Below are 13,765 nucleotides of genomic sequence, written 5' to 3' on the forward strand. Positions count from 1 at the left end.
GGCCATTTTGGCATCCACTTCACTGGCTGCATTGATATGGATGAGCAACAAGCCCTCCAGGCAGCGCTGGAGAAAACAAGAGGAAGCTATGAGGTGAAGCAAGAGAAGGTTAAAATAGGAAGTCCTTGACGTACGACTACAATTGAGCTCAAAATTTCTGTTGCTAAGTGAGGAAGTTGTTAAGTGAATTTTGCCCCATTGTATTACCTTTCTTGCCACAGTTCTTAAGTGAACCATTGCACTTGTTCTGTTGGTAACATGGTTGTTAAGTGAATCTGGCTTCCCTATTGACTTTGCTTGTCAGAAGGTCTCAAAAAGTAATTACATGATCATGGGATACAGCAACTGTCATGAATCTGAGTCTGTTGCCAAGCATCTGAATTTTGATCCCATGACCATGGGGACGTTGTACCGGGCGTAAGTATGAAAAATGGTCATAAGTCACCTTTTTCACTGCCACTGTAACTTCGAACAGTAATTGTTGCAAGTCGAGGATTACCTGTGTGATAAACTGTGTGACCACCACTGTGAAAACACAAATCCCATAAATATGGAGATCCAATTGTAACATTCTTACATGGCAACTTTAAGATGACTATGAGCTGCCTAGAGTCATCTGGGCAAGATGGGTGGCATAGAAGTTTAATAAATAAATAAAAAAAAACAATGAAGTATTGCAGTATTATGGGTAGGGGATAATACTTCATTCAGCCTGGGCAGAAACCAAAAGGGTACCCATCAGCAGATGTAAACATTGAATGGAGCATTAGCTTCTGGGTTTAGCATAATGAACTGCATGGTTTTCAAAACTGCAGAGAGCGTAGCAGGCCAGAAGGCAGGAAGAAATGGCCAATCAGGGCAGCAACCAACAGCTAGAGGAAAGAGGCATACTAGGCACCCCATACTAGGCACGACCTGGGGCTGCTCCTAGGACAGCCTGATGCTGGAGAGACCATCTGTTCTGAAAGGCTTAAGAGGCTCAGGTTGGAAAACAGCAGCTTCGAATCAGAGCTGGTAAACACCGTCCTTGGTTGTATTTTGCAAGCAGCTGAGAGTGGGAGGAGGACAGCAGGCTCATCTGTTCCTGCACATAGGAAGTAGGGAGTGAACTATTCTGGCAATGGGCCAAGGGAAAAAAAAAGTGGGGCTCTCTGCCCTCCTGGATGCTAGAATCGTGGTGGCCCAGTGAGTTGCACTAATGTTGCAATACTCGGGTTGCGTAATTTCATTTTCAATTGTTCAGTTTTCGCTTTTGTAAACATCAGCTTGAGCTGGGTGGCTCAAACAGTCAGGTTACCCGACGGCTCCAGGATGCTGGCATTTGACAGTTTGAGGCCATGTTCTTGTCAGGAATGTCTAGCATCCAAGAGTATCATTCAACCGCCACAGTGGCACTATATCAGTAATGAAGACAGACTTTATATCTCCATGACGATGGTTGATTGAAGCTATAAATCACTTGCGAGGAAGTGACCTGAGTTTCAGCTGGCGAGCTTCTTGTTAACCCTTTAAGAGCTGTCCACCTGTTGCAAACCGTGTGAAGCTTGAGGCAACCGTAGCATTTTCTGCTTATCACTGGCAGGTCTGACAACACGAGTAGCCACATATTATATATTACAGAGGTTGCAGAAAGATTGAGAATGCTGAGTCATCGAAGTGCTCAGATTCAGCACTAAGCCAATCATGTGCCTGCATGAAAGTTAGATGAGCACAATAAGATTATTTCAAGGGGGGTGGGGGGTGTTGTTAACAAGTCCAGGCACATATGTTTATTTCACAATAATACCTTATGTCCTCGCATAATAAAGCAATTGTACTTCCTTGTTATTTTTTAAAATCTTTTGGTAGAATCATTTGTTTATCTCCTAGATTGCTCCTTATAGCTCCCACATGGAGGAAGTGCCATTATACAAGCTTTCTTTCTCCCTTTTTTTGAGCATTTGTAATCCTAGAAACACACTCCTTTAACCCAGGCTTTTCTTCATCTGGTCCACGACTTAACTTAACAAGGAATCAGCTTTAATTTGGGAAAGTTGTTGTTCCTAAATCAGCCATCCCAAGTTGATGCTTAGCAAATCCCAAAGGAAGAAGTTCTTGGCTTTCCCCCAAACTATTCCCCATGTCAGAGGTCTCCAATCTTGGCAACTTTAAGCCTGGCTTAAAGTTGCCAGGGTTGGAGACCCCTGCCCCATGTTCAAAAAGTAAAACTATTAAAGAATTTTCCTTGTTACCAATGAATAGAAATCCTTTTGCACTTACGGCATTGTAGGAGCAAGCTTTTTTTTTTGAAGCATATGATAGATTTCACAGCATTCTGTAGGCAGTGTTTAAAACAAACTTCCAACACTATCCCTTCATGTCTTCATTTTTGCCTCCTGCCCTTCCAATGACCTCAGACCAGCATTTCATCTACATTCGCTGCAACTCAGATAGAATGAAATATCCACACTATAGGATTGTGACCCAAAGTATATCTTTTCTATAAGGATCTGAGATTCAGCCTCTTGAATCTCTAGTTAAGACAACACCACCTGTATGCCTCAAAGAGTGGTTACCAATTACAGATTGACCCATGCCATGTTTCTGAGTAAGAAAGCTTCAGATGTCATTGTTATTTATGCTTCAGTGAAAATCTGAACTTGGGTTTCTATGGCCTTTGTTTTATTGATTGCTTATTGGCTGATTAAATCTTTATGTTTCATCTAGAACTTCTGGATGTAAGATGCAGGTAAGAATCTGGAAAGTAGGAAAGAAAAATGAGTAGGAAAGATAAAAATTAGGCATCGCACCTTCTTGGATTAATTTTGTAGAAGCTCCTGATTCTGCTACTTTTGAGGGGTCCTTGGTGCTCCCTAATCTTGGTTGTTTTCTTGTTTCATTCCCCAAACTAGGTAACATCATTAGTGCTAGTCACCTAATTATGTAGTTTGGGTAATGAAATATCTGCAAGAAAATAACCAAGTCAGAGAGCACCAAGAGCTCCTCATTACAAATATTCTCCTTTATCTGCTACATGGAAAGAGGTCAAGCATGTTATTGAGAACCAAGAAGTACAAGCTGTATTCTTATGTACACTGTGTGGAAATTTTTAAATAATCTCTGGATAAACTCTGAAGGTGATGATATTAGTTGAGTTAGGGTGGCCATCTGGAATTTTAAAGTCATGGAATTATATTATGGTGGTTTACATCCAGTGGTGGAATTTGAATAACTTAACAACGGGTTCTCTGGCTAGTAGGCATGGCTGGTTGGTCATGTGACTGGGTGGGTGCCATCACCCATCACACCTAGCCCTGCCTCCTGGCCACTCGCCTCAAAGCCAGAGGTAGGATTCAGCCAGTTGGGGCTAATCCCATCACTGGCTGGCCCCGCCCCTGTCCATTTTTCAGCCTGTCTCTGGCCATTTTTCAGGCCAGAAATGCCCCCCCCAAATGACCTGAAAACAGCCCAAAATTGGACCAAAAATGCCCCCAAAACAGCCAAAAAACAGGCCATTTGGGGTTTGTTTTGGGGCTTTTTTCAGGGCATTTTCAGGCCATTTTTCAGGCTGTTTTTGGTCTGAAAAATGGCCCCAAAATGGCCTGAAAATGGTCTGAAAAATAGCCCAGAAAACAGGCTGAAAAATGAGTGGGGGCGGGGCCAGCCAGTGGTGGGATTTGCCCATTTGCTGAACTGCACAGAATCTTAACTACCCATTTGCCTGAACTGGTACGAACTGCCGCCCACCTCTTTGCATCAGAGGTGGAGTGAGGGCTTGCCTGGTCACAAAATGATTGCTCTCCGCCATCCTATCTGGATGATTAAGATCCTCTTACCCTCCCAGTTTGTCTCCTTTTCTAGGCAAGTAAAATCCTGGAAGAAGCCATGGCAAAACACTTCCATTTTTGTCTATGAAACCTTCCTGGGCATGACTGTGAAATCACAGGGAGTCCAGCTTGACTCAAAGCAAGTTTTGCCATCTTATTTAGCACTTTAATGGTAATATGTCAGCTTTTGATGTATAATTTAAAATGGTCTTTTAGCAAATGGAGGGAAGGAGGGAAGAGATTTGAGGGTCCTTTGTTCACAAAGCCAACCCACTGCTCACCCACCTTGGAGAATAGCCAAGCCAGGCCAAAAGGAAAAAAAAATCTTGTCCATTTTGATACAGTAGCTTACCTAGGCCAGCTGAGGCACTGAAATGGGGGAAAGTTATTAGATGGATGTGGTATGAAATGGGAGGGAAAGGAGAGAGCTGCCTCTTTGACATGAATGAAAGTAGCAGCCAATTCTCCTGGAGGTCAATAGATCAGCAGTTCAGAGCATCTCAAGATTGTTTTAAGCAATATATTCTAGCACAGAAGCCACTTTAAATAGAAGGACAGACAACTAAGGCAAACTGTGGGTGAGGGTGGCTTACATGCATGGCAATCAGGAGTATAGATCATCATGATGTCCCCTCACCTTAAAGAGTTGCCTTGAGAATAATGTCAACTTTTCATTTTCCGAAAAAAGGATTTCAATTTTGGTGATTCAAAACATATTCTTTGTTCTTTCTTTTGGCCTTCGAGCCAAATTTTATAGCATCTTCCCTTTACCTCAAATGGCTGCTTCCCCACATTGACTGTGCTACATTTATTTTTCTGGGAAGAAATCTTCTGCCATGTCATCATTTTTCTAATCTCATTGCTCAGTACCTCTCCAAATTTCCCAGCAATGTTGGTTATCTCTTTCCTTCGCTTATTCCCGCCCCTCTGTCCCTCCCTCCACCCTTCCTTCTTTTATTTTCAAACTTCTGTTTTCCTTTGGTGTCTTAGCAAGAAGGATGAAATAGAATTGCTGCGGCAAAGTAACAAAAGTCAATAGATAGGCTTAAGAAGGGCCGTGAAACTTTCTGCCAAATGATACCAAGCCTGATTTCTAGACTAGAGAACATAATTTCTTGACTGCAATTGACAGCCGATGCTCTTTCGTGAAATTCCTCGTGGTTCCACACCCTCTCCCTGCCTTTCAGAGTTTTAGTTGGTTCTTTTTAACTTTTCATAATTTGGGGAATAGATTCCAGACAACATCTGAAACCATTGTAAGGAAGGAATTAACGTTATTGCCTCTAAGTAACTGCAATTATGCACTTTTGAAGCAGTATGTCACTGTGACAAACAAAATTACAAAATGATATTTCCATCTTCCTCCTGTGACATACATTCAAAGAAGAAGGGGACACTTAGGCAACTTTCTGGATGAAAAGGTGTGCTGTTCTTAACCAAACTACACTCATTTCAGTAATCAATATAATGATTTAATTTTTCTATCATTGATTCAGGGGATCATGTAAAACAAGCCTTTAGAACATGGGAGCCAAGCAATCCCATTTTAATCCCACTGACAGGACATAAATGTTTTAATTAATTATAAATTATTTGGTTTCAAAATGCCCCAGTAAATTTTTTAATTAATTCAGAAATTTATCTTACCAATTCCTATTTCTCTTCTCATAGGAAAGATTGCATTTTATAAAAGAATAAATGCTAAAATACAAAGAATTAGGGTTGCACCCCAAGGGCCTAACCAGATCTGACAGTGTTAATTCAATTAGTATGTGGTAACTTATAATGAAATAAAGGACAGCTTAGCTGTAGAAATTATCTTTACCTGCAGAAGACCCATTTCAATCCTGGCATCTCAGATAAAGATGGGAAACAGGAGCTAATGGATGCAGATTGCAGAGACCCAGATAACCAGTAGATGGAAGCAAAGAGGTACATATGATTTTCATGGGTGCCACCTAATGGTTCTCTAGATTTTTCCAGTCCATAAATGATGTCTTATGGACAGCTCTTATTTGACATTCTAGAGCTGTGATGGCGAACCTATGGCACGCATGCCACAGGTGGCACACAGAGCCATCTGTGCCGACATGCGAGCTGCAGGCAAACTTACCTCACTATGTATGTGCATGCCTCACAGCTGAGTTTCTGCTGGTTTGAGGCCTTTTTCGGCCTCCCAAAGGCTTGAGGAAGGCTTCTGCAGGCTTTGCAGGCCGAAAACTATCCCCATTTCATCACTTCCTGTTTTTCTGAAAATACCAGAAGTGATGAAATGGGACTAGGTTCTGGCCTGCAAAGCCTGCAGAATCCTTCCTCAAACCTCTGGGAGACTGAAAAATGACTCAAATCGGCCGAAAATCAGTTGTGAGGCACAGTGCAGGTAAGGGAGTTGCGGGGGGTGGGGGGTAGAGATTGCGCATGCATGCATAGGGGAACGGGGGGGGGGGTGCACGCATTGCCTTCTAGGTGCTGGCACGTGACCGCAAGCATGCAAACGCACATACAGTTTTTGGCACAGGAGCCCAAAAAGGTTAGCCACCACTGTTCTAGAGAATCACTATTAACCATTGCTGAGATAAATCTAATGCCATTGCTCTGATTGGGTCTCAGGCCATTTTCTGTTTTCTTAATTACTTAATTGGCTTTTAAAAAGTAATTTTAGGAGAGAAGTCCTTATCTGGAAACCATTCCTCCTGTGATAACAGTCTGGATTGGTTTCCTTCCTGTTGTTGTTTTTTTTTCACTGAAACATAAATCCTCCGCTGAAGTAAATGGAAGAGCTATCTGTTTAATGTGCAAGAGCAGAGGGCCTCAGTATGGTTATTATGCAGTAGTACTGAATAACCAGGTAAGGAGACATAGGCTTAGGTTTTACGTCCCTACCTCTCACAACAGGATCCCAATCCAGATCAAGTCCTCATGCTTGCAGTTTTCTTCTCTTCATACTAGTGCCACTGATGGAACATTATTTGCATTGCATCTTCTCTGAGTGTGGAATGAAAATTCTCATTCTCATTCTCCCTCCTCTGTTGCCACTCGTTTGTCTCTCCCTAAGAAAGGAATCCCCATAGTGTTGAGGAATGGCCTTTTTCTGAATAACACGAGATGGTATTCAGAAGACTGGTAGGGGAAGAATAGAATTACTGAATCAACCCTATCTAATTTGAGATTACTCCTTCCTATGTCACTCCCAGCCCTCATTATTGATAAAGTCTTCTTCCAGCCCTTTAGAGAAGTTCTTTTTTTTCTAATGCAAGCAATCACCAAGACAAGATGAATGCAGGAAACTTTCCCACTATAGATTTAGTTGGGGTGACTTTGTTGCTATAAGTGCTTTAGCATGTTTCATAATGTAGGAGCAACTAGAGAGAAGCCCTGTCTTCTAGTTCATGCCCCTTCATTAAGTGGGGCTTCTCTAGATGACCTCACAGGATAGGCTACATCATTTTGGATGACCTAACCCCTGATGTAACTTGATGTTTTATAACTGGCACCCTTTGCAGTGAGCACAAGAGAAGTGTGGTTAAGGGGCGGTTTTCCCTGCTAGGTGTCTAGGCATTGTTCAATAGTGGTCCTTCTAGTATGTTTTCAAAGGAAGGCCCACACAATCTAAATGCATGATTGTAATATTCTAAGACACGCAACACTGTTATCATAGTTTAATGGCTTGTATAGGGCCATCAGTTGGGCAGCAGTGTACCTGGGAAAAGAATTCTGTTTTTTTTTTAAATCTAGTATTGCATTTATAATACTGCAGTGGTTTGATTAAATCTAGACAATGAATCACTATGTCTTAAATCACACAATATTCAACATCTCACATCTTGAGAGCTGTTAGGTACTACAATATGTTTAATCTTTTATGAGTGGACCAAACATAGGAAATATGTTGAGCCCAGTGGAAACCACCATGCAAGGCTAATATGTGGTATGTATTAGAAATGATACATTTAAGCCCACAGCAAGAATTTCCCTTAGGAGGAATAATTGGTGTGTAGAACAACTCTCACAATTGTCTCTGGTTTGCCCCAGTTTTGGCTTTGGGGGAAAATATATGTTAAGTGCAACTTCTATAGCAGTATTTGGAACATATTAAATTAATCATTAACAAGTAACGTGTTAAATTGTCTGTAATAATTTTAAAAGGATCGCTATATTTAACATTAAAAATGGGGCAGACATCCATCTCCATCTTCCTTTCTTTAAATCTGTTCATTTTTAAATCTGTTTTATTGGTTTTACTTTAAAAAGCCAGATACATACAAAATGTTATGGTTGTGGTATAACAGCTAATGTGAATCAGAGGGCAAAATTATTTTTAATAAAGAAAGAAAGAAACAGAGAGAGAGAGAGAAAGAAAGAAACAGAGAGAGAGAGAGAGAGAGAGAGAGAGAGAGAGAGAGAGAGAGAGAGAAAGAAAGAAAGAAAGAAAGAAAGAAAGAAAGAAAGAAAGAAAGAAAGAAAGAAAGAAAGAAAGAAAGAAAGATCATCTACCAATTAGGGCTTGCATTCTGAGAAAAGAATGGGAGCTGAATAATCCTTTCTTCTCCCATAGATTTCAGCAATTAAAAGCAACTAAATTTAAAATACCTATAAAAAGATGTTGAGATATTTCTTGAACTATGGAAAGTACATTTAACAACGATAGTGATTATGCCTATGTGATTATGATTATTCTGGGATAAGAAATAAATTGCGAATTGCCACATTAAAAGAGAGAAAGTTATTTTAATGAATCAGCCTCTATTCACCGATACATGTTTCCACAGAAAAGAGAAAAAAAATGAAGAATAAAAGATTTTGAAAAAAACCAAGTTACAGTATATGATACAATACCAGGAAAAGCAAATTTTATATTTTCATGGGGGAACTTCTTTTGCCTTTTCTTATTTCATATTTATAGCAATAGGATTCTATGTATATAATTGTGTGTGTGTGTGTATTACTAAGAAAAAGCACTCTCACAATTTTCATGGAGATAAACACAAGTCTGTCAGTTTACTAGCATAATGAAATCCAAATGAACAGGAAATATTTTTTTTTTCATCAGTCAGAAATTATTAGGAACCTCTACACGTATTTCATAAATCTTTACTGGTTTATTGTTGAATTGGTCCAATTTTCTTGAAAGCATTGATGAATCCAAAGGGAATCTCTTGGTTAATCTAGTTTGAACTTTAACCTTATAATCAAGCCTCAGCAAGGAATGTTTGGAAGTGATGACCTCTGCTTTACAAGGTCAAATACTGCCGAAGTCAATAAAGCCCCGGCACAGCAGGGGACACACATACTCCAACTGTGACCTAGGAACACAGTTCCATGGAAGCTATTAATGTAGATCTCCTGTAACAATCCCAGCCTTGTAGTGAGCCAAGCTGGAAAGTTACTAGTCCAAGCATCTCATCCTATTGGCAATTATCCCTTATGCATTTCTGATTAGCCAAGGTACATTTTGGGGGCAGGCCAATACGGGTGGTTGCATCTCTTTATTCTGATACTGGAAATGTAACCCTTTCAATCTATTCCTTGCTTGCTCTTGAATTCAACTGTTCATTCCCCTCCCATTCCTCTGGTTACACTTGAGAGCTGTTCTTTCATAAATTTAGCATTCTAAGCATAAAGATGGACAATATGCTACTTGGATCAGTTGTTTGATTCAAAGAAATTCACAACCAAAAACTTTTCAGTAGTATATATATATATATATCCATGAAAATTTACAGATTTCTATATTGGTGTGACTCCTTTTTAAAAAGGGACCTCCCCCCTCCCATTAATTATTCTAAATTGCCATAGGTCAGGTAGTACCCCCTGACACACCTAATCAGTTCAGCTGGAACTAATAACCCTCCCTCCTTTCAGACAGCTCTAGGAAGAAAAAAAAAGGATGTTTTAGATTTTCTTGTCCAAAGCAAGAATTTACCAAAACCCTGTGGAGCATTTTAAGAGAATAGTGGTTAATGGATAGGTTAGCAGCCATACCAACTAGCATGAGAGGTAGGTTTGCGAGAGACATTTCTGTTTAAACTGGCATACCCATGTGCATAAAAAGGAATTTATTCCAGAAAATGAGGAGGATTTCAAATTCCAAATAAAATAAAGTCACTCAAATGTAGATAGGTCTCTGTGTATTGTAATTACTGAGCTTCAGAGCATTACACTTAGTACTTTGTTTAGGGATGGTCCATGACAGAAACAACTTGGCCTCCTGATTAGATGTTACAAGAAAAACTCAGAATGAGGTCAACATCACTTAATTATGGGATTCTGAGGTGAGTGAAAACTTCTTGAAGAAAATAATCTTACCTCAGAATATAGATGTATGATGTCACACAAAGCACTTAAAATATGAATATTGTAATATTGTGTTATACAAACATAATCTAAATTTCTGAGAACTTTCTCTCTATTAAAAGATATAGAGAGCCCCAAGACAAGTTTTTGATAATCTCATGAGTAACGTCCATATGATTTTCTCGACAACAGCATAATTAGATCTGTTCAAGTGGTCTCTTCCCAGCATGCATCTAATCTATAGAGATCCTGCTTCTACAAACACAAATGCTTCCTTACTTTGTGTCTACCTACTGACCTTGCATTACAAAATGGATTTATGTAATGTATAAAATTTTGGAATGGTGGACCGGTTCACACAAAGGTTCTTCTGTCAAATAGTACATTGCGTGCAATGACAGCCTGTCCAGTTCTATTCCCATCCTATCTCACATTCCATGAGCTGGATTTTATGATTTATGGGAAAGAGAACATAGAATATTTCTATTAAAAAGAAGTTTCTCAACTTCCGAAAATAGAGATTTGGGGGCTGAGGTGGTTCATAAAATGACAAAGAAGATTGATTGAATAATAACTTGTTTCCAGTATTACATTGCATATTTGCATTGTGTAACCATGGAATTACAACACGAATGTGATCTTGCACATACTGCCATCTGAGAAATAGCAGAAATAAAGAGCCATAAAGTATTGGTAGAGTAGAATGCATTGTCTGTGGAAACCAAATAGAAAACAGATCAGTATCAGTTAGAATATAGACAAAAGATGGGTAAGAATAGAGTCATAGAAAAGCTCTACAATAGAAAAGCTCTATTTGATACAGTGAAGATTAATTTGCATCCATTTTTATTGTTTTTTTAATGTGATGGTAAGATTGCATAAAGATTCTTTTTAAAAAATCAGTAAAATATATTACCTTAATGTTTTCAGGCTCTGCTGATCAGCTATGTATGAAATCAACCACAACTAAACTCTTGACACCTGCTAAACTGTCTAGGGATCCGTATACAATTTCTCATATGCATTTAGTACCTCCCCTTCATTTTTTGTTTTTTTGGTAGAACGCATACAGGACAAGATTAATCACATAATGTTTTCCACAGCTAAATGATACACTGCAATGTTATTGCAGAATATAATCATTGCTTTGTTGCTTATTGAATTATAACTTACCTTAAGGTATCATTATGGTGGGATTGAAGGAAAGATAGTTTGCCTGCTGAATAAAAGTTCTCAAAGCAAATTTAGGGTTAAAAGCCATTCCTGGCCAGGAATCACATGTTTTATTGCAAAAGTGCTGTCAGGATTTTTTTGATAGCAATAGAACTTAGCAATCACACTTAGACTTATATACCACTTCACAGTGCTTTATAGCCCTCTCTAAGCAGTTTACAGAGTTGGCATATTGCCCCCAACAATTTTGGGCCCTCATTTTACCAACCTCAAAAAGGATGGAAGGCTGAGTCAACCTTGAGCCTGGTGAGAGTCGAACTGCCAATTTCAGTCAACCAGCAGTCAGCAGAAGTAGCCTGCAGTACTGCACTCTAACCACTACGCCACCACAGCTCCTTTTGATTACACACACACACACACACACACACACACACACATATTTTACTGATTTTGATCTGTTCCATTTTAAATGAATGCTAAATTGATGAATACAATACATTTTCAGCCCAAATGCACTAAAGTGCATCAAATATATATTCAAAGTAACAACAGCAATTGGAAAAAGGGAGATTGTAAATTGTGAGTATTTTTCTCTTGGTATTTATTACCATGAGGATACTTTCCCTCAAAGAGGTGCTCTTCTAATCTGTTTTTGTTGTTTGACAAAATCATGTCTTTTCACCAAAGCAACTGTAAAAAATTCTGACTGGCCGTGCTGGAGATTAGATAGCTGATATAGATAGCAAATTAGGGAAGGTAAAAACGCTTCAGAAGTAGACTACTGCAAGTCATGCCAACACCAGTGACAGACAGGGTCTCCTACTGCTTGTGAGATTAGGATTAGCATTCTAGGGATTAGAAGTATATGACAAACTATCAGGCACCCCAAATTGGTTCTTCAACATTCATCCCCATTCACTGACCAATATATATTTGGCATCAAATTTATTGTTTACTTAAATCCTGCAAAGCAGCACAGGTGTCCAGGTAAACATGAAAGAATCTCAGGAATTAACATCTCTGTTTTGTTATTTGGAATACTAATTTTTAAATTACTTGGATTTTTATTTACAGAATTAATATGAGAAAGCAATATATAAAACAAACTTGCTAGCTGTAAATAGTGGCACTCTTTCTTAAATGTCTTTTTTGGTCTTATTAATCTATCAAATCAGCATTATTGTACTTTCTACAAACAAGCCATTGGAAAAATTCATTTCATCTATCCTTGAGATGTCTATTTCTATTTCATGCTAATCATATATTTCATTTGCCAAGAAGATGGCGGCTAAGTATGCGGAGAAATGCAGCAATCACATGGGAAGTTTATACATACATACATACATACATACAGTGTGATACCTGGGTACTATATACAGTAGTACAAATGGACATAATGTTGTAACTCATAGTTATTACATTTCATTTTCATTGTTTCATATTGTTTAAACATATTTAATACTACTACTATTCAATTTCTAAACCTCCCTCTTATTGCATATATCTTGCTATATTAAAATATGTATATTATTGTTCCCCTCTTAGTTCTATTTCTATACTTTCTTATTTTTCCCATTAGTTCATTTAAGCATACATAACATTTCTTTTCATCAATATTCATTATCCCCTGTCTTATATTTAATATTTTAAAAATTTAAAAAAAATCCACTATGCTTTCAATGTTCCAAATATCCAACACTACTAATTAATCCAAATATTAACGATATTCAATCGATCCCGGGATTACATCTCCAACTCTCCACAATTTCACATGGGAAGTTGAGAGATGAGTAAAAGGTTGAGAAAAAGATGCATAAATTATTTTAGAGATATAATTTAGCACATGAAACCGAATAGACCTGACAACCAGGAAATAATTAAGCAGCCTAAATCTGAATAAGATTTAAGGTAACCTAATTAGTACAGGGTCACCACCTTTCCCTACCCCCTTGCAAATTCAATAAAAGGTTACACAAAAAATATTTAGTTCTTTGAAAATGTGAGACATTTGATGAAATCATATACACTCTTACTTCAAAGGAAGTCCAAATGATTGTACTGGGTTTGAAGCCCTGGTATGGTTCCTATCATTCCCTTGCAGCTTCTAATGAAAGCCAGGGTGATTTACCACCTTAAGGACAATCACTCTGATGTTCCTCAAGCTGTCTTATTCTTAATGAAGAAATGAGACATCCAATAATCAAAGGGTCAATGCAAGCAATGAATCAATGAATGGTTCTTCCCTTTTAGCCTGAAAACATCCAATAATCAAAGGGTCAATGCAAGCAATGAATCAATGAATGGTTTTTCCCTTTTAGCCTGAAAACACTCTCCATATTGTTGTGTATGCAATTTATATCACCTGACCCTTTGGCAATAGGGCAAGATGCCTCCACAGGAAGGAAATATTTTCTACAAAAAAGAAAAAGGAGGGAGGGGAAAAGAAATGGAACATATTGTTCTCTTTCTAGAAACCAAAGCAGCCATCTTCT

This window comes from Pseudonaja textilis, chromosome 3, assembly GCF_049901715.1.
Source record: "Pseudonaja textilis isolate UNSWEBS1 chromosome 3, rPseTex1.2, whole genome shotgun sequence".
Taxonomy (NCBI): domain Eukaryota; kingdom Metazoa; phylum Chordata; class Lepidosauria; order Squamata; family Elapidae; genus Pseudonaja; species Pseudonaja textilis.